Raw genomic sequence first — 24132 nt, 5'->3', positions numbered from 1 at the left:
TAGAAACTTTCTGTTTCCCACTTCCGCTTCTATCTTCAACCCCATTGTCCCAGTCCTTCCTTTGCTGTTACTACATGACCACATGACGTAACAACATGTTGCTAATCAACTCCGTTGTCGCCGAGATCTAATAGTGTGTTGACAACTGCTTTAGTCTCGTGTATTTTCACATTGCTCTTGCCTGCATTTTTTTATGTGTTATGCATTAGTGTACACTTTACAACTTCCCTGTAATAGTATGTTATAGTAGGTTTAGAATGTTAGTGATGTCTTTCTACCTTTCTGTATTCTTTTGAATGGTTCCAGAGTTCCTGGCTCGAGGTTCACTTGTAGCGCTCAGTTACTGAGGGAACTCCGAGTGACAGGACACATTTGTAATTTGGGTGAATAACATGGAATAAACTTCTATTCTGAATCAAGAAGTTACAGCGGTCCTGTTCACTACAAATTGGCGACGATTGGGATAATTTTATTCACCCACCAACCCACGTGACGAATGGTAAAGTTTCTGAGGAATTTACTCGGATTGGAGGGCTCACTGAAAATTGTCATGAGCTGTCTGTGACCTACGTCGTATTGACAACCGTTGGCAGTAGCTGGTATTGATTGTCGAATTACGGTAGGATCACCTTATTTATGATCTTCTTCAACCTTGTCTTCTTGCAACGTTATCTGCCTTTCGATATTGGAGTTGCTATTTCGGTATCCTGCGTTTGTGGATATTTACAGTGGAAAGTTATGTGTTGGATCTATGGCTGTTGGCTGATATTGTGTTTTCATTAGAAGAGCCATTTTACAATCTACACAATTGAAAGACTACAAACGGCAGATTGAGCGAATGCGCATTCATTGAAGTTCTTCGCCTTACCTGCATTGAGACTCTACTCGGAATTGTTATTCCCGGAAATGACAGATGTGACGTCCTTTCTGCCAGTCGAGTGTGATGTAAGACGTTCTTCAGCTCCTGTGTTGCTTTTACGCGCTGGAAGCCATCCGGCGGCGCGTCATCGACGTGACTCCATTATTTTTTTTTCTTTTCAAGAAGGCAGTCAACGAGTGTGAAGATTTCAAGCTTGTGCTTTTTCGAGAACGTCTACGTTGGCAAATTTTGGACAACATCATTATTCTGGTGGGACTTCGAGACTCTTTTACGACCTCTTTATTTTTTTCTCTTTAGAATTTCATTTTTGGTTTCTGACAGGTTTTGAGTCGGGTGGGCGTAACCATATCATACCTGGTCAGGTCGGAATTTTAGGGATTATGTCTTCAATTAAGAAAATTACTCAGCCTCCACCCTTTCTTGATAAACCTGGTAAACCAAGTCTTCGATGGCCAGAGTGGTTGGGTTTGTTTGAGAAACACCTGGTGGCCATAGACGCTCTGGGATATTCTCTATTATTTGGGAGTTTAGGGCTGGCGGCTAGGCGTATTTTCAATAGTCTCACTCCTATTCCTCCTCCAGTTGGTCAGTCAGGGGACAGACAATGGAATGTTTACTTAGAGGCTCTGGCCAGGTTAAAGAAACAGTTTGATGAGTCTCCTAATATCATGCTTGAACGACATCATTTCTATAAAAGAAAACAAAAAGAGGATGAAAAGATAGAAGAATATGTCGCTGCATTAAGGGTTTTAGCTATTCCTTGTGATTTTGGTCCTCTTTTGGACAATTATATTAGGGATCAGTTAGTATTTAATTGTGTCTCGGTCAAAATCAAAGAAAGAATTCTTAGCTGTAAGAACCCTTCCCTGTCAGAGGTAATTGATTTGGCATTAAGCATTGAAAGATCCGTTTTGTCAACCAAAAAAATGTCATTAGATTCTTCTCCTAAAATTAGTATGGTTTCAGATGGGGTGGAAGATGATGGTTTATACGCTGTGGGTAATAAAGACAAGACAAAGCCTTTTCAAAAGGAACGTCAGAATTTTTGTTTCAGATGTGGTTTGAAATTCCACATTGGCAACTTTAAAGGTTGTCCTGCTTTGGGCAAACGTTGTGCAGTCTGTAAAAGGGTAGGTCATTTCCAAAACGTTTGCAGGTTTCAAAAGAAAAATGTTAAAATTAACAATGTGGATTGGGACGGTTGTGCTGAATCTATGGACAATTTGCATCTGATGTTGGATGTGGGGGAAGAGGAAATTAAAGGTCCTTTGTGTTCTTCTATTGTTGATGGGATTCATCTACAGTTGATGGCAGATTCGGGGTCACCCATCACGATTCTGCGGGACTCCACATTCTATGAGAAATGGGGTAAAGAGACTGTCCTTATGGAAACGGATGTTAATCCCAAGGCTTTCAGGGAAAAAGATATTGATGTGTTGGGTTTCTTCATGGGAAATGTTGAAATTTTGGAAAGATCTATTTGTACAAAAATGTTTGTAGCTATAAAAGGCAAAACCATTGTGGGGTGGAAGGATCTTACCAGAATGGGATTGTATTTGGTTCCGGGGGATGAACATCCCATTAAGGCAAGGGAACTACCTATTTGCTCTATTGAGAATATGATGATTGACCGTAGTGACCTGATAAAAGAGTTCAAAGGGGTTTTTAATAACAAGGTGGGTCTGGTGAAGGGTGTGGAGCATAAAATCAGACTCCTCCCTAATGCTTCACCGGTTGCCCACAAAGTTCGCAATGTTCCTTTAAGTGTAAGGGCTGAGCTTAAAAAAATGTTGGATGATTTATGTGATCAAGGGATTATTCAACCCACTGAGTCGTCACAATGCGTCGCTCCCATTGTGGTCGCTCGGAAAAAGAATAACGAGATCAGATTGTGTGCGGACCTCAGGGGTTTGAACAAAAATATCAAGGTGGACTGTCATCCCCTTCCAAAAATTCAGGAGTTGTTGGCAAATTTGGGGGAGGCAAAATGGTTCTCTTTAATCGACCTGAAATCCGCACATTGGGTGCCATTATCCAGAGATTCTCAGGAATTGACCACGTTTGTCACCCCGTTTGGGGCGTTCAAGTTTTTGAGACTCCCCTTCAGGTTGACGTCAGCGGCCAGCGTTTTCCAGAGACTGATGGATACTCTATTTAAGAATTTGAAGGGGTCCAGGCTTATCTGAATGATATTCTTATTTTCACTAACAGTCTAGATGAGCACAATATTTTGTTGAGAAAGGTTCTCTCTTCAATAGGAAAGCGTTGAATGACCATCCGGAAGGATAAATGTAAGTTTGGGGTACAAGTGCTAGAATATCTTGGACACACTATATCAGCGTCTGGTATTAAACCCAAATTCTCAGTAATTAATGCTTTGAAAGAGGCGAAAGCTCCCTCAGATAAGGATTCTCTGTGCTCGTTCCTGGGGTTGGCAGAGTATTATGCCAGATTTGTGAGTAATTATGCACAGGTGGTGGAACCTCTTAGAGTGTTGCTTTAAAAATGTCAGAAATTTTTGTGGTCAAAGGATTTGGAAATGGTCTTTAATAAGGTGAAAGAGTTGATTGTGGCAGCTCATCCCCTTCATACGTTTCGTGATAATTGTATTTCTACTATTGCTGTGGATGCAAGTATGAGTGGTTTAGGGGTAGTTTTAAGTCAGGAGGTGGATGGTGTGGAAAGAACTATAGCTTTTGCTTCTAGATCCTTAAAGGAGTATGAGAAGTGGTATAGCACCATCGAGCGAGAGGCTTTGGCCTGTGTATGGGCAGCTCAAAAATTCAAGATGTATGTCTGGGGGAGAAGATTTTTGATGTTATCACATCACAAGCCGCTTTCTTTCATTTTTAGTAGGGTTTCGGAGAATAATAGTTTATCTCCTAGGTTGACAAGGCTAGTTTCAAAGCTGCAGGAGTACAATTTTGAGTTGAGGCATATTCCGGGAGGTAAAAACTTTCGGGCTGATTGTCTGTCTAGGATGTCACTTGACAAGGAGGAGGAGGAAGATTTAGTGGACGATGATGTGGAGTGTGTAACTTTTGTAGATGCCATTGAAGATTTCAATCTTCCTGTTGCTGAAAAGGATTGGATGAGAACTAAGGAGAAAGATTTGGTACTGTCCAAGGCTATGGAGTTTGCGTCAGGGAAATGGCCGGATGTAAGGAATTTATCTGGTGATCTAAGAGTAATGGCGCAGGTATCTGAAGAGTTATCGGTTAAAGGCAATGTCTTATTGCGGGGCGATAAAGTGGTTCCACCTGCAAAGCTAAGGAAGGAGATTATTAGGTTGGCTCATATGGGGCACGTAGGAGTGTCAAAGACTTGCATGAGAATAAGGGCGTATTATTGGTGGCCCGGGAAGAGTGTTTACTCTCAGATAAACACTGGAAGTTACCTGCTGTACCTTTGCATCCTACGGGTTTTCCAAATTCAGCATGGGAGAAAGTAGGTTTAGATTTTTCGGGGCCTTATAATGTTTTACCGAAGGGGATGAGATTTTTGATTTTGGCAGTGGATTACTTTTCAAAGTGGTTATATTATAAGTTTGTGGATGCTCCTAATTCAGACAACACAGTAACATTTTTAGGAAAACTTTTCATGTTGGAAGGGGCACCCAAATTTTTGGTAACGGATAATGGAACGCACTTTGTCTCTGAAAAGATTTGTAAGTTCTTAAATGCACAGGATGTGAAACATCTCAGAGTGGCGCTCTATTCGCCGGACTCTAATGGTTTGGTAGAGCGTGGCAACAAAGTTGTGAAAGAGGGTATTAAACTGCTATAGCTTCTGGGTTGGACGTTGGTTCTTTTATTGAGGAAAAGGTTTGGAATTACAATACATCTCCACATTGCACTACGGAGGTTACGCCATTTGAGTTAATAAGGGGTAGAAAGGTGCATTCAGCTCTGTTCCCGGCTTGGTTAGAAAAAAATGTCCAGATTCGAGTTGGGTAAATAAGGATGGTAATTTAGCCGAGGTGGTCAGAAATAAGCAAGAATCTATGAAAAAGAATCTTGATGGAAAGAAATGTTCGGATTCCCAGAGTTTTGAGGTAGGAGATTGGGTGATGATTAGGAAACCTTTCAGGGTTTCTAAGGGGAATTCTGTTTTTTCTAATCCTGTGCAGGTGGTTAAAGTTAGTAAAGGAGCTTTCCTAGGGATAAAGGTTGGTGGAACATGAAGCAGTTGGTGAAGATGTCTAAGGATCAAGCTCTGGTGGTCAACAGAGCCAAAAGCAGAGGGTCCACGGATCATTGTGGTTGGGCTCATTGGATATCGCCTGAGGCGTCTGTTTAAAATCAACATCCCAGTTCTTTGAATTTAGGAGCTTCATCTTCTGGTCAGTCCTCTGCTGCTTCTGCTGTCACCAGAAGGGGAAGGCCAACGAAGGCACCTACTAGATTAGATAAGGGGGAAGGTGATGTAATAGTATGTTATAGTAGGTTTAGAATGTTAGTGATGCCTTTCTACCTTTCTGTATTTTTTTGAATGGTTCTAGAGTTCCTGGCTCGAGGTTCACTTGTAGCGCTCAGTTACTGAGGGAACTCCGAGTGACAGGACGCATTTGTAATGTGGGTGAATAACATGGAATAAACTTCTATTCTGAATCAAGAAGTTACAGCGTTCCTGTTCACTACATTCCCCATGGTAAAATGAACACACCTGTTTTTACACTTTAAAAAATATGTATGTTGTGTGGTTGTGGGTTTTGAGCTTGTGGTGACCGTGGGTGTGCATTCAATAGTGTGTGTGTGTTTTCTGTGATATGCAGAATGTAAGAAAAGGAGAAATACACATTACCTAAATATATTTGAGAAGCAAGCACAACATATATGTGTATTGACAAATTAATCAGTAGTACTTACCAGTCTCCACTCCACCAGGGACTCACTCCCTCAGCAAACCGTCACTAGGACAACACCAGCACAACAGGATATCTAAATAGGCTTGGTGCAAACTCGCCGACCAGGCGGAGTACTGCTAGCCAGTAGAGGATTCTGCTGCTTCAACAACGGTGCACCACAGTCGATGCGGACAGCGGTTCAGCCAGCATACATCTAAATACACAAGCGGCATACCGTCAGCTTGGAGGGGTACTTGGATACTCAGATGTGGAAGGATGACGGGAGTCCCAGCAAGATCTAAATCAGGCTCTATGTCTAGATTCTCCTTGTTCAGGTCATCCTGTTCTTAGCCACATAGCTTGGTCATCCTAGCTCCTGCCTTCATAGTTTCCCTTGTCCTGGGCCACCTTTTCCTCCGCATCTTGGTCCTCTTTGTCCTGGCGTTCCAGGTCTTGATCCTGCTAGACCGCTAATCCTGATACTCCTTGCTCCTGGTCTAGCTGTTCCCTGTGGTAATCTGTGTCCCGGTCTTAAGGTTATGGCCCCCCTGGTACTCCTAGGCATGTACCCGGTCCTCCTCGTTCCGATTCTTCTTCTAATCCTCCTTGATCCTTTGTCTTGCCTTTGGAAGAGAAGAGCAGTGTTGTGGTTTCTGTCACTGAAGGGCATTTTTTAAGCTCATCTCACCCTCAGAGGATGCCTCATGGCACAGCTGATTATAAAACTGGAACAAAATGAGTGGTGCTCATCACAATCTAGATGAATATATTCATTCAGATTTATACCAAGATGAGGAGAGCAGTTGGCTGGATTTACAGATTGTGATTTGATGAAGTTGCAGTAAAAAAAATTAATATCTGTGCAGTTAGAACACAACACAACATAAAATAGTCAACTGCTGAATACTCTAATGAGTATATCAGAAAACTTTGATTACAGAGGTCCTTGTCAGCAAACGGCTGATAATTAGTTCTCACTGAGTGACAACATAGGGTAGATTTTAGAAGTGAGGTATAGGTCAGGGGTTTATCTTGTTAAAGGCAACAACTTTTTAAAACAGGGTCGCAGAATCTCCCATTTTGTTTATGACTGATGACTGCTCAGGAAGGCTGATGATAGCCAGGTGAAGAGCTCTCATGCTTCATTGTATCCTTGCTTGGGATACTCCTGCTTGGAGCCAGCACTGTTGTTACTACTGTGAGAGCCATCACCTAGCAGGAAAGGATATGTCTAAGCTACAACTTGAAAATTGCATTTGAAGGGGAATCACTCCAAATCAGTTCTGCAACCTGAACAGTGGATTCACATCCCCTGCCTGGAAAATGAGGATAAAAGTGGAACAGAGAAATTATTGATCCAAGGTCCCAAGAAAGGAAATAACAAAAGGCCTCTGTTTATTCAGTGTCTTGTTTTGACAATATTTGTTATAAAGTCAATTAAATAAATATCTCTGTCAGTTTCTTTTGGTTTGTGTCTTTCGTGACTATATGTGTTTCTCTGATTTCCTGGGAATATTCATTCATATTCCAATGAAAGTCAGTTCTATCCCATTCCTTCGCTCGTTGTCTCAGTTGATGGAATACTTTCTCTGACGACATTTAAAGGAGTGAATTCTCCACAGAGCAAACCTGAGGAAAAATGATTTTCCTGGGGAGTCATACATTTCTTTCTGATGGTCTTGTGATACGATTATGATGATGAGGGGCCAGTACTGCGCAGTGGTATAGGAACTATGAACAACAAGCCAATCAAGGATCACTGGATTTTCCCCACCTTCAGTTCAGGTGGGCAGAGAAAGAAATGCTGTCCATCTCAGCAGAGGAAGCAATATAGCATACTCAGGAGGAGAAGGTGCAGAATGGTCAGGGGCCAGAACACATGCATAAGGCTGAGGAACAGAAATGTGAGCAGGGAGCACCATATAGAAGCAACCCACCCACCATCAGGAGTGGCCCCTATCAACAAGTCTCTCTCTGATATTGTTGTGAAAAAAAAGCTCTGAAATATGCATCCATACAAAGCCAGCACAGTCACTTTTATAAAACCCTGAAAGTGTGCAGGGATGCTCACTGATATGCAGAATGGCATGTGTGTGTACTCTCATATATTACCATAGGCGTACCATCTGACAACTTCTCATGGTGTAAAACTACACTTAACTCTACCCTCCATATTCCTGCATACTACCTGATCTACAGACTAAATTCGTCTGACTAACCTACTCTAATTAATTTCCAGCCATCTCCTAACACTCTGAGACGTTAAATTGAAAATGCATCTCCCTGTTCTTTTTCACACATCCACATCTAATTACTTGCTAGACCTGACATCATTTGATTGGTTTCCCCCACATTTTTGCTTTCAATCTGCCTGTTTTTGCTGGATTTAGGAATCCACGCACTTTACCACTACTAACCAGTGCTAAAGTACTTGTGCACTCTCCTTTAAACATGGTAACATTGGCTTACACCCAATTGGCACATTTAATTTACTCATAAGACTCTACTACAGTTGTACTGCATATACCCAGGCCCTGTAAAGCAAATGTGTTTAGTGGGCCTGCAGCACTTATTGTGCCACCCACCTAAATAGCCTTGTAAACAAGTCCCAGGCCTGACATTGCAGCCTGTGTGTGCAGTTTAAACTGCCATTTCGAGCTGGTAAAATAAACCTTTTAAATTCTCAGAGGGGCAGACCAGAAAAAGAGGGATCCCTGCTCACGATGAAATACCAATGTTTGGGCCAGAAAAGTATGTGCCCTATTCGTGGGTGGAGAAAAAAGAGACCCTCCTTAGGACAGGAACACTCACTCACCTACGGGTGACATGCTTCATCATAGGGTCCCCTCCTCACACCCGGACTGCAAGGTTCATGATGTGTGCTACAACTCTTCTGGGCTAGAAGAAGAGATGAGGTGTTTTGGGGGAGGTGACGAAGATCGGGTTGGTGAGGAGCAAAGTGCAGGAAGAAATTAAAACTGTTTCTAGGGGACCAAATATCTTTATTTTGCGGTCTTCTAAAACAGGATTAAAAAGGATGAGGACTAGGGATTATCAGCAAATATCCCCCTAGTTTAGGTCAACATGTTTCTGCCTATCAATGACCCCAATCGGAGTTCAGAGGCATTTTTCAGGACCAAAAAGGTTAGTCACTCTGCCTTCAGGTTATCGAAATACCATTAATCAAAAAGTGTATATGTGTATACTGGTCACGACATAGTAGTGGCCTGTAAATATGAGCGATGGATGAGGGATGGTTGCTAAAAGGGTACACCATCTCATCTGAAAGGCACAAGCAAAAAGAAAAGGAGCTGGTAACCAGATGTTGAGGTATCTAAAACAGGTCAGCAAAAAAGGGTCACAACATTAGAATATATAGTCGTCAAAAATACCTGATAGATGATATTCACATACCTCTCTTCAGCCTTGTGGGTACCCCACTATGTACCTGACTGGAAAAAAGGCACAGAAATATAACGATGGGAGAGAGTAATAGACTTTCAGAACACCTCTGGACCTGTGGAAGACTCAGAAGGACGTCTGTGCGGCTCTACAAGAAGGATTGCTACTCTGCAGCCCTGTTGCCCTGCTACCCTGCTGCCTGCTGCATGGGTTAGAAGGACTGGACCTGCACCTTGAACCTGCGACCACCAAAGTGACTCCAAGGGCTAGTTGGCGGGTCTCCTCATCAGAGCCTCAGGGGCAATCACCTTGAACTCAAATCCAGCACCGGGACTCTGCCTGTTGTCAGTCTTGCACCCGACCCCCCAAGAGGTACCACCCCAGTTCTGGACACTTGGAAGTGGGCCTGAAGATGTGGTCTCTTGAGCAGAACTAAGGCATTGCGACGCATCAACTTGCAGTCTCGCATTGGAACTGTCGCAGCAAGAAGCATCCCTAATGCAGGGCCTCTGAACCACCACTGTGCGATGCATCCTCAGTGCTGGACCTCACATTGCAGCCTGATAGCTCTTCAAAACCTCCACTGCACAATGCATTCCCAGTGCAGGACCTCACAACCACCACTGCGCAAAACATCATTGGTGTGGTACCTCAGAAGGCTTCGTAACCCAGATTTAAGGTACTTTGCTCAGGAAGCCTAACTTGGTCTGTATCTGGTTGTGCTCCTTCGAAGTCCAGTGCGAACAGACGACCACAGTTGTCACTTAGCGCTTCTAAGCTCTGTTTTCACTTAAATAATTAACATTTTACATTTTGGTCTCTACTTATTGCATTTTTGTTGTTTCTGTCTCAAATAATGTATTACATTTTATTATATTTTTCTAAATTGGTGTGGGATTTTTCTTGTGTTGTGTTTTCACTTTATTACTGTTTGAAGTGCTGCATAAATACTTTACAGACTGCCTCTAAGTTAGGCCTGACTGATTTAGTGCCAAGCTACCAGAGGATTACGCACATGTTAATTTGGGTTTTGTTTGATTTTCACTATGATAAAATTGTGGTTGTTGTTGGAGTAGGGTTCCACACCCCTCAACCAGTAACTTAATTTCCTACAGTACTGATTTGTTCTCCCAAAGCCACAAACATCTCAAAATTCAAAAGGCCTTTTACTACGCACACAGTACTGCAACCAAGCATGCAAGCTCTGGCTTGTAACCAGCCTTAGGCAAGTGTGCAAGCCTGAATACCACCTTTCAGACAAGGCATGCCAACTCCAGCTTGTGTTGGATGCACCCTGTAAAAGGCAAGTTGCTATGGTCATTATCAGGAAAAAGCAGTTTACACTTAACAAACCAATAGGTTCAGTTATTAAAGGCATAGCTACTGTCAGGTACTGTGTATGTGAACTTCTTAAATATGAATGGGGGAATGCTTGCACTTCTCAGGAGGAATACAATACTTTCCAGGGAAGGCTCTCATCGCTTCAAGGCATTCAAGGACACCAAATAGGTTCCCTTTCACATTTCCATTTCAAGCATGAAATGGGTTGTCCTTTGAAACTAAAGAACGTAGGGGGGATCCCAGGAGCTCCTGCTGCTGATTTTCAGGTTTCTTCTTCCAATTACCCAATCTCCTCATATTATTACATAGGGGGTCTCCACAAGCAATAATTTGAGGCATATTGAGTCATGTTGGTGGGCCTTGGTGCCCCAGCTGTATTCAGGCCCGGCTCCAGAATTTTTTATTTGGGTGGGCAAAGGGCGCATTCGGGTGGGCCCAATTTATCGCTTCTTGAGATAGCCTACAAACCCTGAATACATCATATGTACTTGCAAACAGGCAGCATGATACAATGGATTGCATCTGTGTGTACACAGAGCATGTGGAGAGGTATTTGAAAGTAAGACCAAGGTTTAGACCTAACTGCAAACCCTCGAATTCCAGCAGTCCAGGCTTCAACACAAGTACTTGAATGCTAAGCATATTATAAAGCGCTCAAGATTAAGGAAGTCCCTATTACTAAACGAAAGCCTTGACACCAGTGCCCCTCATCACTCCATAGCCCCTCCCCATGACCTCCTCCTCAGACTCCCTCCCTACCACCCTCCACCAGTGCCCCCATCTCTGCGTAGCTCCTCCCCCATGACCTCCCCCTCATACTCCCTCCCTACCACCCTCCACCAGTGCCCCTCATCTCTCCTTGGCTCCTCCCCCATGACCTCCCCCTCATACTCCCTCCCTCCCACCCTCCACCAGTGCCCCTCATCTCTCCTTGGCTCCTCCCCCATGACCTCCCCCTCATACTCCCTCCCTACCACCCTCCACCAGTGCCCCTCATCTCTCTGTAGCTCCTCCCCATGACCTCCCTCTCATACTCCCTCCCTACCACCCTCCACCAGTGCCCCTCATCTCTCCGTAGCTCCTCCCCATGACCTCCCCCTCATACTCCCTCCCTACCACCCTCCACCAGTGCCCCTCATCTCTCCATAGCTCCTCCCCTATGACCTCCCCCTCATCCTCCCTACCACCCTCTACCAGTGCCCCTCATCGCTCCATAGCCTCTCCCTCATGACCTTCTCCTCAGACTCCCTCCCTACTACCCTCCACCAGTGCCCCACATCACTCCAAAGCCCCTCCCCATGACCTCCTTCTCAGACTCCCTCACAAACAACCTCCACCAGTCTCCTCATCTCTCCGTAGCTCCACCCCATGACCTCCTCCTCAGATTCCCTCATTGCCACCCTCCACCAGTGCCCCATGGCGCTCTATAGCCCCTCCACCCATGATGTCCCCCTCGGATTCCCTAATAGTCACCCTCTAACAGTGCCCATCATCTCTCCGTAGCCACTCTCTTGTATGCATTTTATTTGTTGTCTAGAGCTACTCGTAGTGTATGGCTTTACATCACGCTCACATTATGCAGAGACAATTAATCATACAAGTATGTAAATCATCCTATAGGGAATGTCACATAAGCTAATGAGGATTACCAGGTGTAGGAATGTCATCCATACTGCTGGGCTATATGTTTTAAGAGGGTTAGGTCTGAAGAAGCACAAACACAGGATTTAAAGCATACCCCAGGGGTTGGGGGTTGGCTTTACTGATTAGAATGTGTAATGCCCAAACAAACTCTTTATTGCAACATTAGAATTATGAAAGACTGGGAAAATGTGAACTAACTATCAATACAAAAAGAAAAAATCTAATTATACCATTCTGGTTTGAATGCAGGTCTCTGATGACATTCCATAGGTCACTGTCCTATGTTAGGATTGTAACCTCTGAACTGCAAGTAATCAAAGGATCTCTGTGACAAAGGCAGTAACTTACTGAGCTATCCACGTTAACTACAGCTTTTCTGCATTTAAGAACTACAAACAGACAAAAGATTGCTGTCCAGCAGGATCATTCATCCCCAGAGTTATCTGGACATTTTAATAGTTGTCGTGCCTCCTTGGCAGAACAAGTCATGATAATGATACTAACGTTTTAAACAAACGATTTAAATAAAATATACACAGCACACAAAGTAAGTCTTGCTCACAGATGAAAAAAACGCAACAATAGCCACACATTCTCTTACCTGCTCCTTACAAACTCTCTCAGAGCCCTATCTGATAAGGAGCTCAAGGGGTCAGGAAAAAGAACCCCCATAAACAAACTCCTCTTCACCAGCGCTGAAAAGAATGAAATATCCACGCAGCAGGACGGTACACAAATCCAGTGCCAACGAAAGGATTTGTCACCTTTGCATTGCTCCTATTGTACCTGCACGAGTGGGCGGGGACACAGCCCACCTTTCTAATAGGAGATGCAGATACGTGATTGGGGGAACGAGCCCAGACCCAATCAGGCAACTCCTCAAGAAAGAAGGAAAAGAACGTTTAGAGAACGTTTTAAATTGCAGTGGCCATTTTCTGTTGACCTTGCTGATATCACTGCCAGGGCCAAGGTTCATGTTTGGGTGGGCCAGGCTCATGTTTGGGTGGGCCTGGCCCACCCGGCCCACCCTCTAGAACCGGGCCTGGCTGTATTCCACCTGGTCTTCATTAGTACCCCCAAAAATCTACAACTGTGCAAGTGGGATTTTGCAGACTGTTATGTGCATTCTCAGGATGGCGTCATGGTGTGCATTTTACCCACCCTGGCTAAACATACTTTTTTTTTTCTTCACAAGGTAAAGTTAGATCAAAAGTTTAACTTTACTACTTTTGGTGTTTCCAAAGGGACTCAAAAGTTTAACTTTATTACTTTTGGTGTTTCCAAAGGGACTCACGAGTAGTATATTTACAACAGCGGAGGTTCCACACTCAGGAGAGAACCTCCACACTCAAGGCAGAGACTCCACTTTTGGGGCGGAACACAACCCATTGAAAGAAGAGGGCATTCATTGGTGTATGCCCCAACATATATGTTTACATACACATATCATGTGTTTAGTGACTATTTGTTGTATAAGCAGCATAGTACAAAATACCTCACTTAAAATAGAAAAGAGCTACATGGAGGCACTGGGGTGTCACATATGTGTATATATAGGAAGGGTATAGAGGGGTAAGTGTGATGACAAAAACACACACCACTACAACAGTGTAGACATTTCATTTAAGATACAATACCAGAAGCATTGATGTGACCCTTCAAGAGGCAACCAGAACATCACAAGTTTGGATTATACAACATCCCTACTACAGTTGCACATTTACATACTAGTTATGTGTCATGTAGTGCTTCTACAAACAGCCCACATGTGAATGGAATTTACAAGTCAAAACCTCTGAGCAAGCCTCAAATTTCTAAGTTGCTCCCAAGCACACACACCTTTGTGAGTGCTAACCATCCCCTCACAAAACCCAACAGCTAATCCCACCCTAGCTGCATACATAAAATCAGAGCTGCCACACACAAACCATTTTAGACCTCACAACATGTCACTAAATGTGTTTGTTGGCTTGCCCCTTGTAATGCTACAGAATGATTTGAGGAGAAGGAAGACAGCAGAGAGGATATTCAGACAAAGGATCAACCTTTTTGTGATGTCCAGCCAAGATGCTAGCTCCAGATTCAGTTTCCATCCTGATGTCTCTTTGGGCATGGTTTCCGAGTGGGAGCAGGATCTTGACTCTGAGACATGCCACTCCCAAGCCTTCCCAGCCTATGTCAAGATACTAGCAGCTCTCCATTTCTTTGCTACTGGGTCTTTCCAGAGGATGTGCAGCGACATCGTGGGCATTTCTCAGACAAGCCAGTCACTTATGTCAGGTTCTTAGCTGCAACAATACTAAAGTGCATCTCTAAGTAAATATGCCACACACACTGGCAGAACGGCCATGGTTGCTAGGGATTTTTATCTCTATTCCCACTTTCGACATGTGGTAGGTGCACTTCAGTCACCCCGCCACACTGCACACATCTTCCGCAACAGACACTGCTGGTACTCCATCAACGTGCAGGATGTGTGTGATGCGGATGTATGACGTTACAACGCCTACCTTTACAACGCCTACCTTTACATCGTAAGTTTTACAACGCATACCATTACAACGCATAATGCTTTTGGGCGCTGGATAGTGAATAGTTTAATTTACTATTCCAACTCCAGTCCCCGTGGATAGTAGGGAAGGTTATTGGATAGTAAATTAACCTATTCCCTATCCTAGAGCGCCCCCCAGAGCAATGCGTTGTAATAGTTTGCGTTGTAAAAGTTGCATTGTAATGGTAGTTCGTTGTAAAAGTTTCGTTGTAAAGGTTGTATACCGTGTGATGACAGTGACTGCTTTACTGATGTGCATGCAGTGTTTCCAGCCACTACACAGGAGAGCTACATTTTCCACAGGTCATCTCTTGCCCGTCAGCAGGAGATTTTGGCAACATGTGGTTTCTGGGAAAGTATTCAATCACCGGACAAGTCTGATATGTAGAAATGTTGCTTTGATATACACAACCATTATAAATTAAAAATTCTTGTGATACATAACATGACCCCAACAGACAACGCATGTACCATTTCACACATTATGAACTCTATAGATGCAAGAGGCACGATTGCATTAGGGTGGCGGATTTCCACTTGGGTTTATGAAAATTAAAAAAGAGATTAAAAAGTTATGCAATCACAGGGGAAACAAATCATTATGGATGCTGTGATTAAAAGGGTTGAGCAATCCATGAGAAACTCTTTGTAAAATTTTACTAGCAAGGCTGTACAGATAATCTGCTAATGTTAGAAAAGAAAACCCATCCTGACTAAGAATTGTGAAGGAAAATTGTGTTCAAGAAATGTGCATTTTAACTGCTATTGTAATATATCCGCCTGCCTCCACGACATGGACAGATTCAGAGTCAAACTTTCAACTATCAACAATGCACTAGGATTCCCTCAGAATCTGGACATCACCCCCAAGGACCGCATCAGAAAGAAAACCAAAATATTCTGGTTACCATCTGCTTTTACTAAATAAAATCAAACTTTTCCTAACAGAAAACAACTTCAGAATTGTGTCTCTGATGGTAGTTACGTCTTGCTCCACAGCTTCCCTAAGTCCACATTGCCCGGGGTCAATCCTCCGCAAACATCATCAAGGGCCTGAAGAAATCTGACCAGTTCATCAGACCCTACTGGAGCCCCACTGGCTTCCTTGGACAGCCACTCCATCTTGGAAATCAAAGCCAAACCCAACGTGGATAGCACTCCTGCCTATCTGGCTGACAAGCTCATCATCTCCGGTGACACTCAGTACAACACCACCCAGGACACTGGAAACAAAGATTTGCAAAAAGAAAAAAAAAGAGACAACAGGGCTTCTCAATCCATGCACATGTGATCTGGAATTCCTGTTTCAATTAAAAAAACAGCTTCCCCTTCAATCACTTTTGAATATATCTTTTTGTTTAAGGGCTGTATAGACCTCTGCTGACTTTCGGCTAGGTTTGTGCTATACAATTGTCACATAGACACCTACATACATACATTTTCGCAATTTGACTTTACATATTTGGTTATTAGTCATTCTTCATACTTCTCGGGGACTAGAGAGGGAGGATGAATACAGAATGTATCAAGTAGTATGTTGATTAGCAAGGCAGTGTCCTGGTACAGTTTGGAGTATGGTCTGTGCTGTATAAATATTTAATTTCAAAACAAAAATTCCTGGGGCCTCATTTATGAAAAGTGACGCATCGCTGCGTGAAAACAGCGATGCGTCACTTTTCACTGCGCTCTCCTTGCGACACCAATGATGCGTCATATTTACAGTATGACGCATCATGGCGCAAGGAGTTACAGATACGTCAGTATTTCTGACGTATCTGAATGGCGCAAAAGTGACGCATTCCTGGAGTCTGTCACAAAAGTGACGCAACTCCAGCAATGTGTCCTTTCACATGGGGCAAGCCCCATGTGAAAGGGCCTGCATCAGTCTTACGCCTGCTGTGAGGCAGGCGTAAGAAATTGACGCATTTGTGTCCTAGAAGTGGTGCAGTGAAATCTTATAGATTTCACTGCGTCACTTCTATGACCCTTTCTTGCTTCAGAACGCCCCCCCCCCTGCATACATTATACCTGGCGTAGGTATAATGTAGCAGAGGGGTTTACAAAGTGACGCATCTACCTAGATGCATCACTTTCCAAATATGGTGCAACAAGGCACATTTTTTACGCTGCTGGTGCGTCACAAAAAGTGACCCACCGGCGGCGTAAAAGTGACGCACGGCCTCATAAATGAGGCCCCTGGTACTAGGTAGGAAAAGCGCCTGAACATGATGTCTTAGGAGTTCCTTTTCAACCCTGAATCAGTAGCCATCATGGCAGTGATCATGTCAAGGAATGCTATTTTTCCCATTTCTTCTACAGTCAAGGGTACGCCTGGAAACCTGCACTAGTCGCATCTTTCTAGGTATAATCCTGGAAAATGTTTTAGAATTCCATTTCTCAGTGGCAAATATGCAGATCTATTTTTTCGCATGAGCAAATCCACTTGCCTACTCTTTATTTTTTCTCTATGGGGAAGAACTTTTTACCTTTGTGGAACCCCTTTCCTTACAATATCAAGTATTCTAAGGGCATAAACTTTCAATTTCCAATTTGCAGAGTATTTTACTCCTCCCTTTGTTAGGAGTATATCTCCAACTGTTTGTTGGGTGAGAAGCATTCATAGAGGAGTACGTTTCGTTAAATGTAAAAGCCATTTACCACTCGAAAAAGAAGCTATTTGTGCTTGTACGTCATAGTCACATACACATTCACCTTTGTGAAATGGACCCTTGAAATTCACAGTTCGAGCCATATTCAGGTTGTGAGGATTGACTTTGAGGATTCCTGTAGAACCTCAAACCCCCACCCTGTTACTCACAAGGATATAATTAGGTTTAGTGATTATATATGTATCTGTTGGTGAATGAATGAAAATGAAAAACCTATCTTTACTATATTTGTGTACTCAATGTTTTTATATTATGAATTTCTACTTAGAATATTCTGTCAGAAAACCGTACAAATCAGCCTTAAAAATGTTGCAGATTTCAATGCACCACTGAAAACATTATCATTCAAAGCAAAATCATCAGCACCTTGAAACACACAAGAAAGGTCAAGAAAATCCTATCTTTTTATGTGCAGAGACTCCGCAGTTAAATATACTACTAGTAAAATACCTTTGTGAATAGCAAATTTGTAAACCTACACTAACGTGTAAGTTTACCTTTATGAATTAGGCCCAATTTGAGGCTCTCAAGCACTGCGTCAGTCCACTTCCAGACCCTCCAATCCCGCAATTAGTCAACATGTGGACCTCTATCAATTGCTTCTTGACCGAGAAATAGTCAAAGTCAGATCCCATATTAAATAACACAAAACAGAGAGTCACTCTGGCTCCAATACTTCATTTCCCAACCCCAACTGGACAACCGCCGACCTCCTCTTGAATGCTGAACACATCAACATTGTCGAGCCACTCAAGACTACTTCCTACAAAGATGATATCCTTCTATCTTCCATAGTGAAATTTCTTCATCATGATATATCCTCACGCTCCTAGTTCACATAATCAATTCCTCCTGCAGGCAAGAAACCTTCCCGGCCCTCTCTCATAGTAGGACACATTCTTCCTCTGTTGAAGAAACCCACATTGAATACAGATCTCACCAGCTACTGCCCCAAATCCCACCAGATCATTCAAAAAGTAGTCTCCACACAAATACAGAGTCAGATCAAAAGGAAAATCTATGTACATCATTCATTATCATTCTGGATACATTCTACAAAGCAGCATGTACGCAGCGACCCTTCAAGAAATAGATTATGCCCTCATCATCAAAGACAATAATGATCCCTGCCTCCTCTCTACCTTTGATATAGTTCATCACTGAGAAAACAGCTACACCCAGGAAACATATAAGGGGCTCTTTGAGGTATTCCTGCACCGGTTCATCAACTTTCTTGTCTTTCGCTTCCAAATCATTAATTTTGGAACCTCAAAATCTCAGAAACTCCACATCTCTTTTCTTACCTAAGTGGTCCATCGCCCCACCTAGCATCTTCAACCTCTGCATTTAACCCCTCTGTTCAATGCTCAGACACAACCTCATCAAGATCAAATAATACACCAGAAATAGGAAACTCTACCTCAGTATTTTCTCAGGTCATGACATTCAAGAACCTAAAACCAGGGTCACGTTACCCCTGAACTGGCTATCTATCATCGTTTGAAAACTCAACTAGAAAAAGACAGCCTTCCCCCCCGTTCACCAACAGCACCAAACAACCACAGATTCAAGTCAGGCTCGACAACTTTAACCTACACTCCTTCTACCCACATCTAATAACAATCTCATAATGACCTGGAACTACCCTCAGCACTGACTTCTCCATCAAACAGCACACTAAGGTGGAGACAATCCCCAATACCACATTGGCACTCCTGCAAGACATCTTGCATGCTGTGGGTCACCTCATCAAAGGCACGATGAAGTTAGCCAACATCATTCTAACAATGAAGGAACTACTTTGACTCTGCCTCCAAGTTCATATTATCTTCAAGACCAGCTGCATCTCCTACATGGTCATCAAAAGAACACTCAACAAATATGACCCTCATACACGTGTATGTTGGTAATTTCTCTTCAGCGGTATATACTGTGTCCCCGCTTTTCTACACGTGCGTGCGTAATCATCGAGTCATTTTTTGTATTGTGCACCCTCCACCAGGAGGTTTTGCCTTAGGTTTAAGGCAGTAGTGATCGTGGAAAGTGGGGGGTCTAGTGGTGGTGTCGTTATTAAAAGTCCGGACAGCCAGACAGAGGCAATTTAATAAGTCTGGATTCGGACTATGAATAAAATTCTTGGTGCACTCTTCGAATTGGTAAGGGATTCAAGTGCACTATATATATAAGGTTTAAAAAGAGGTCAACATGTTTCAGCCTTTGGTAGTCAGAGGATCTATAGGCTTTCGTCAGGACCAATGGGGGTGAATAAATAGTGAAAAAATTGTGAGAAGAATAAAGGGTTATTGACCTGATTCTTCGTGAGTTAAGGTTTCATTGTACCTGCAAAATAGAGAACATACACACAAACAGCAACAAACAGGGAGATGGCGTATGGGAAAACACATAATTATGTACAATAGTACCCTTATATTTGTAAGGAACTAGAAAATGGCAATGCTTTTCATCATACTCATTTCAGGTGTCAACTCTTCCATTGTCATACTTCGGTGGGCAGAGAAGAATCGACTAGTACTGTAGTGAGGTGCCCATAGTTCTACCATTATGCTTTCTCTGTGCGTGGTCTATGGTGAGAGACGTTATAATATGTGGCCGCCTTGTGATTGCGTGTAAGTACGCTGCAGACATTCCATGCTGACTTAACAAATATTTCGAGCGTGTGGTGTTTTACGTACTACAATAGACTTATCACATGCTTTTTGTGACCAAAAGTTGTCCACGAGTCATTATTTCGTGATTTGGTGATGCGTGACTAGGTTGGTACCAAGTACGCTATATGCGCTTTCATTTCCAGTGCGTACCTTATTATTTCGGAAAATTGCTTCCTCGGGGATTTAGGCTGATCGAGAGAGGCCTTACTAAAGGGGTATTAAAAGAAAGGTATTACAGGGCGCGGTCTTATACTTGCGGTTTGTCGTGTACTCAGCGCGCTTGGGTTTCCGGATTACCTTAGTGCCTTCTTACTCGGTCCTGGCAGCATGTGCTGACTCTGCCTGTCATCACCCGGAACTACAGTGTGATGCAGTTCCGGGTGGATTTGTACTCTGTGGCGGTGGCGCTAGAAGAAATACTTCCACTTGCCGATCGGTCTACAAGAGGAGTTAATACTGTTGCCAGATATAATCATTGGCCAATTTAAATTGACGTGCATAAATTAAGTGTTATTAATTAATTTGTTGGGGGAAAAGAATATGTAATATTGTAAGCTTAATTTTTCAATTGTGATTATTTTGGAGAAGTGTATGCACCACTGGATGCAACATTTTGTTGCTGAGTAGATGGTCCAGGATTCACACATTGTAGGAAGTACAGTTTTTTTAAATTCAAGGTATGCTAAGGTGGGCATGGAAATTACTACGCATTGAGGAAAGCACAATGGTTTAGTTGTTGCTCTCATGGGTCACTGGATCTGCAATGTAGGCAGGGTTATAAGGCCACTAGAATAACGCACTTAAGGTAAAATGTTACAACTGGGACTTTGAGTATTGAATCATCTGTTGAGGGACAACCAAGGGACGGAATCGTTAAGTCCTTGGGTATCTGTTTTGAGCCTATGGACCCAACGTTGTTCCTTCTCAAACAGTATATTTGCTGCGTTTCTGTCTACTGTCTCTAGGCTTTCTAGGATTACCCAATGGAGGTCATTGGATGTGTGTTGTTTTTCTTTATAATGCGATGACATCTTTGTCGTGCTTTTCTTGCAATTAACATTGCTCCTGTGTTCGCAGAGTCTCTGTTTGGCTTTACGGCATGTCATCCCAATATATCTCATATTGCAAGGGCATGTGATCATATATACAACGTGGCTAGTGTTGCAGTTGGTGTGTTTTTTCAGTTTCCATAAAAAGTTTGGAAGTAACTGCAGTTCTTTTGTTGGTTCTGTGGTCGCACAAACTATACAGGTACCGCAAGGATAGTGTCCAGTAATTGGAGGGTTATTCCATAGGCCTGGTTGTTGTTTCTTTTTCTTCGGTGGTGGTCTTGTGTGGACCAGTAGGTCTTTGATATTGCTGCTCCTTTTGTTCGCAAATCTTGGCTTAGACCAGGTCAAGGTGTTCGATGTTATATTCTTCCAGTTGCGGTTGATTATCTTCTTCACCTGATTTGTTATCGGGCTGTAAGTTGTGACACATGTAGTCCTGTCATCAGTCTGTTTTGGGCGACTTTCAAGTAGAGATTCTCTGGGTTGATTTCTGGCTCGTTTTGCACAGGAGTTGATTATTCTTTTAGGGTAATCTCTAGCTGTTAGTTTGTCACAGAGATCAGTTGCTTGGACTTTGTAGTCTTTTATGGAACTACAGTTTCTCCTCAGTCGTAAGAACTGACTGTACGGAAGGTTTTCTCTCAAAGGGCGGGGGTGAAAAGGAGAACAGCAGCCTCAAGAAGGAGACACAACCTTAAGGAATAAATCCACCTTTTGCCCACTTAACTCGCAAGTACCCATTGAGATTAGTACATTTGAACAGGCCATCATGAAGGAAGTTGAAGAACTAAATCACCATCCTCCGAGACCTTTCCAGAACCTATCAAAAGCAGAAAAACTCGCTCTGACAGAACTGAAGGACAACCATGACATTGTCATAAAGCCTGCGGACAAAGGCGGAGGTGTAGTCCTACTATCAGCAGAAGGATATGACAGACAATGCATGGATCTACTAGCAGACACCAAATTCTATCAAGTGATTACAACTGACCCAACAGCGCGTTTGCAAAGGACAATAGCCCTGATGATTGAGGAAGCGGAATGTAACAACTGGCTATCTAAAAAAGAGGCGGATTATCTGGTAACCAAAGCACCAGTCACGCCATATTTTTACTCTCTGCCCAAGACGCATAAAGATAAGATGCCCCCACCAGGAAGACCAATTGTCTCGGGGATCAATTCTATTCTAGAGCCATTATCACAATTTGCAGACCAGTACTTGAGACCATTGGTCCAAACCACGCCTACCTACCTTAAAGACACACGAGACTTGATCAATATGCTACAGAATTTCGAGTACTCAGAGAGCAGCATGCTCTTAGTAGGGTTAGACGTCGAGAGCCTCTACACAAGCCTTCCACAACAGAAAACCTTAGAGACTCTCGAATCAATACTGTTCAACACCGATTGGCCCCACCGAACCCCAAGACATTTTGTACTGGAATGCTGCAGACTGGCCCTTATGGAAAAAAAATTCCAATACAAAGATACTCTCTATCTCCAGCAACATGGTACATCTATGGGCAGTACCTTTGCGCCAAGCGTGGCCGGTCTATATGTAAGCACCTTTGAACAGACTTACATACATAATGTAAACAACCCCTTCTCTCGTCATATACTCTTCTGGAAGAGATATATCGACGATATTTTTTTAATCTGGAAAGGAGACAATGCATCACTAACAGATTTTCATAGGTGGTTGAATAATCAGGACGAATGCCTGAACTTTACATTTACATCCAATGCGCAGAGTCTTGACTTCTTAGACATTACCATCTTCGCTGAGGAGAACACCTTACAAACAAGAACATTTTTCAAGCCTACTGCCAAAAACAGTCTGCTATCTTTCAACAGTTTTCACCCCCGCCCTTTGAGAGAAAACCTTCCGTACAGTCAGTTCTTACGACTGAGGAGAAACTGTAGTTCCATAAAAGACTACAAAGTCCAAGCAACTGATCTCTGTGACAAACTAACAGCTAGAGATTACCCTAAAAGAATAATCAACTCCTGTGCAAAACGAGCCAGAAATCAACCCAGAGAATCTCTACTTGAAAGTCGCCCAAAACAGACTGATGACAGGACTACATGTGTCACAACTTACAGCCCGATAACAAATCAGGTGAAGAAGATAATCAACCGCAACTGGAAGATTATAACATCGAACACCTTGACCTGGTCTAAGCCAAGATTTGCGAACAAAAGGAGCAGCAATATCAAAGACCTACTGGTCCACACAAGACCACCACCGAAGAAAAAGAAACAACAACCAGGCCTATGGAATAACCCTCCAATTACTGGACACTATCCTTGCGGTACCTGTATAGTTTGTGCGACCACAGAACCAACAAAAGAACTGCAGTTACTTCCAAACTTTTTATGGAAACTGAAAAAACACACCAACTGCAACACTAGCCACGTTGTATATATGATCACATGCCCTTGCAATATGAGATATATTGGGATGACATGCCGTAAAGCCAAACAGAGACTCTGCGAACACAGGAGCAATGTTAATTGCAAGAAAAGCACGACAAAGATGTCATCGCATTATAAAGAAAAACAACACACATCCAATGACCTCCATTGGGTAATCCTAGAAAGCCTAGAGACAGTAGACAGAAACGCAGCAAATATACTGTTTGAGAAGGAACAACGTTGGGTCCATAGGCTCAAAACAGATACCCAAGGACTTAACGATTCCGTCCCTTGGTTGTCCCTCAACAGATGATTCAATACTAAAAGTCCCAGTTGTAACATTTTACCTTAAGTGCGTTATTCTAGTGGCCTTATAACCCTGCCTACATTGCAGATCCAGTGACCCATGAGAGCAACAACTAAACCATTGTGCTTTCCTCAATGCGTAGTAATTTCCATGCCCACCTTAGCATACCTTGAATTTAAAAAAACTGTACTTCCTACAATGTGTGAATCCTGGACCATCTACTCAGCAACAAAATGTTGCATCCAGTGGTGCATACACTTCTCCAAAATAATCACAATTGAAAAATTAAGCTTACAATATTACATATTCTTTTCCCCCAACGAATTAATTAATAACACTTAATTTATGCACGTCAA

Source organism: Lissotriton helveticus, chromosome 2_1, assembly GCF_964261635.1.
Source record: "Lissotriton helveticus chromosome 2_1, aLisHel1.1, whole genome shotgun sequence".
In the NCBI taxonomy this organism is placed as follows: domain Eukaryota; kingdom Metazoa; phylum Chordata; class Amphibia; order Caudata; family Salamandridae; genus Lissotriton; species Lissotriton helveticus.
This window is presented reverse-complemented; position numbering follows the sequence as displayed.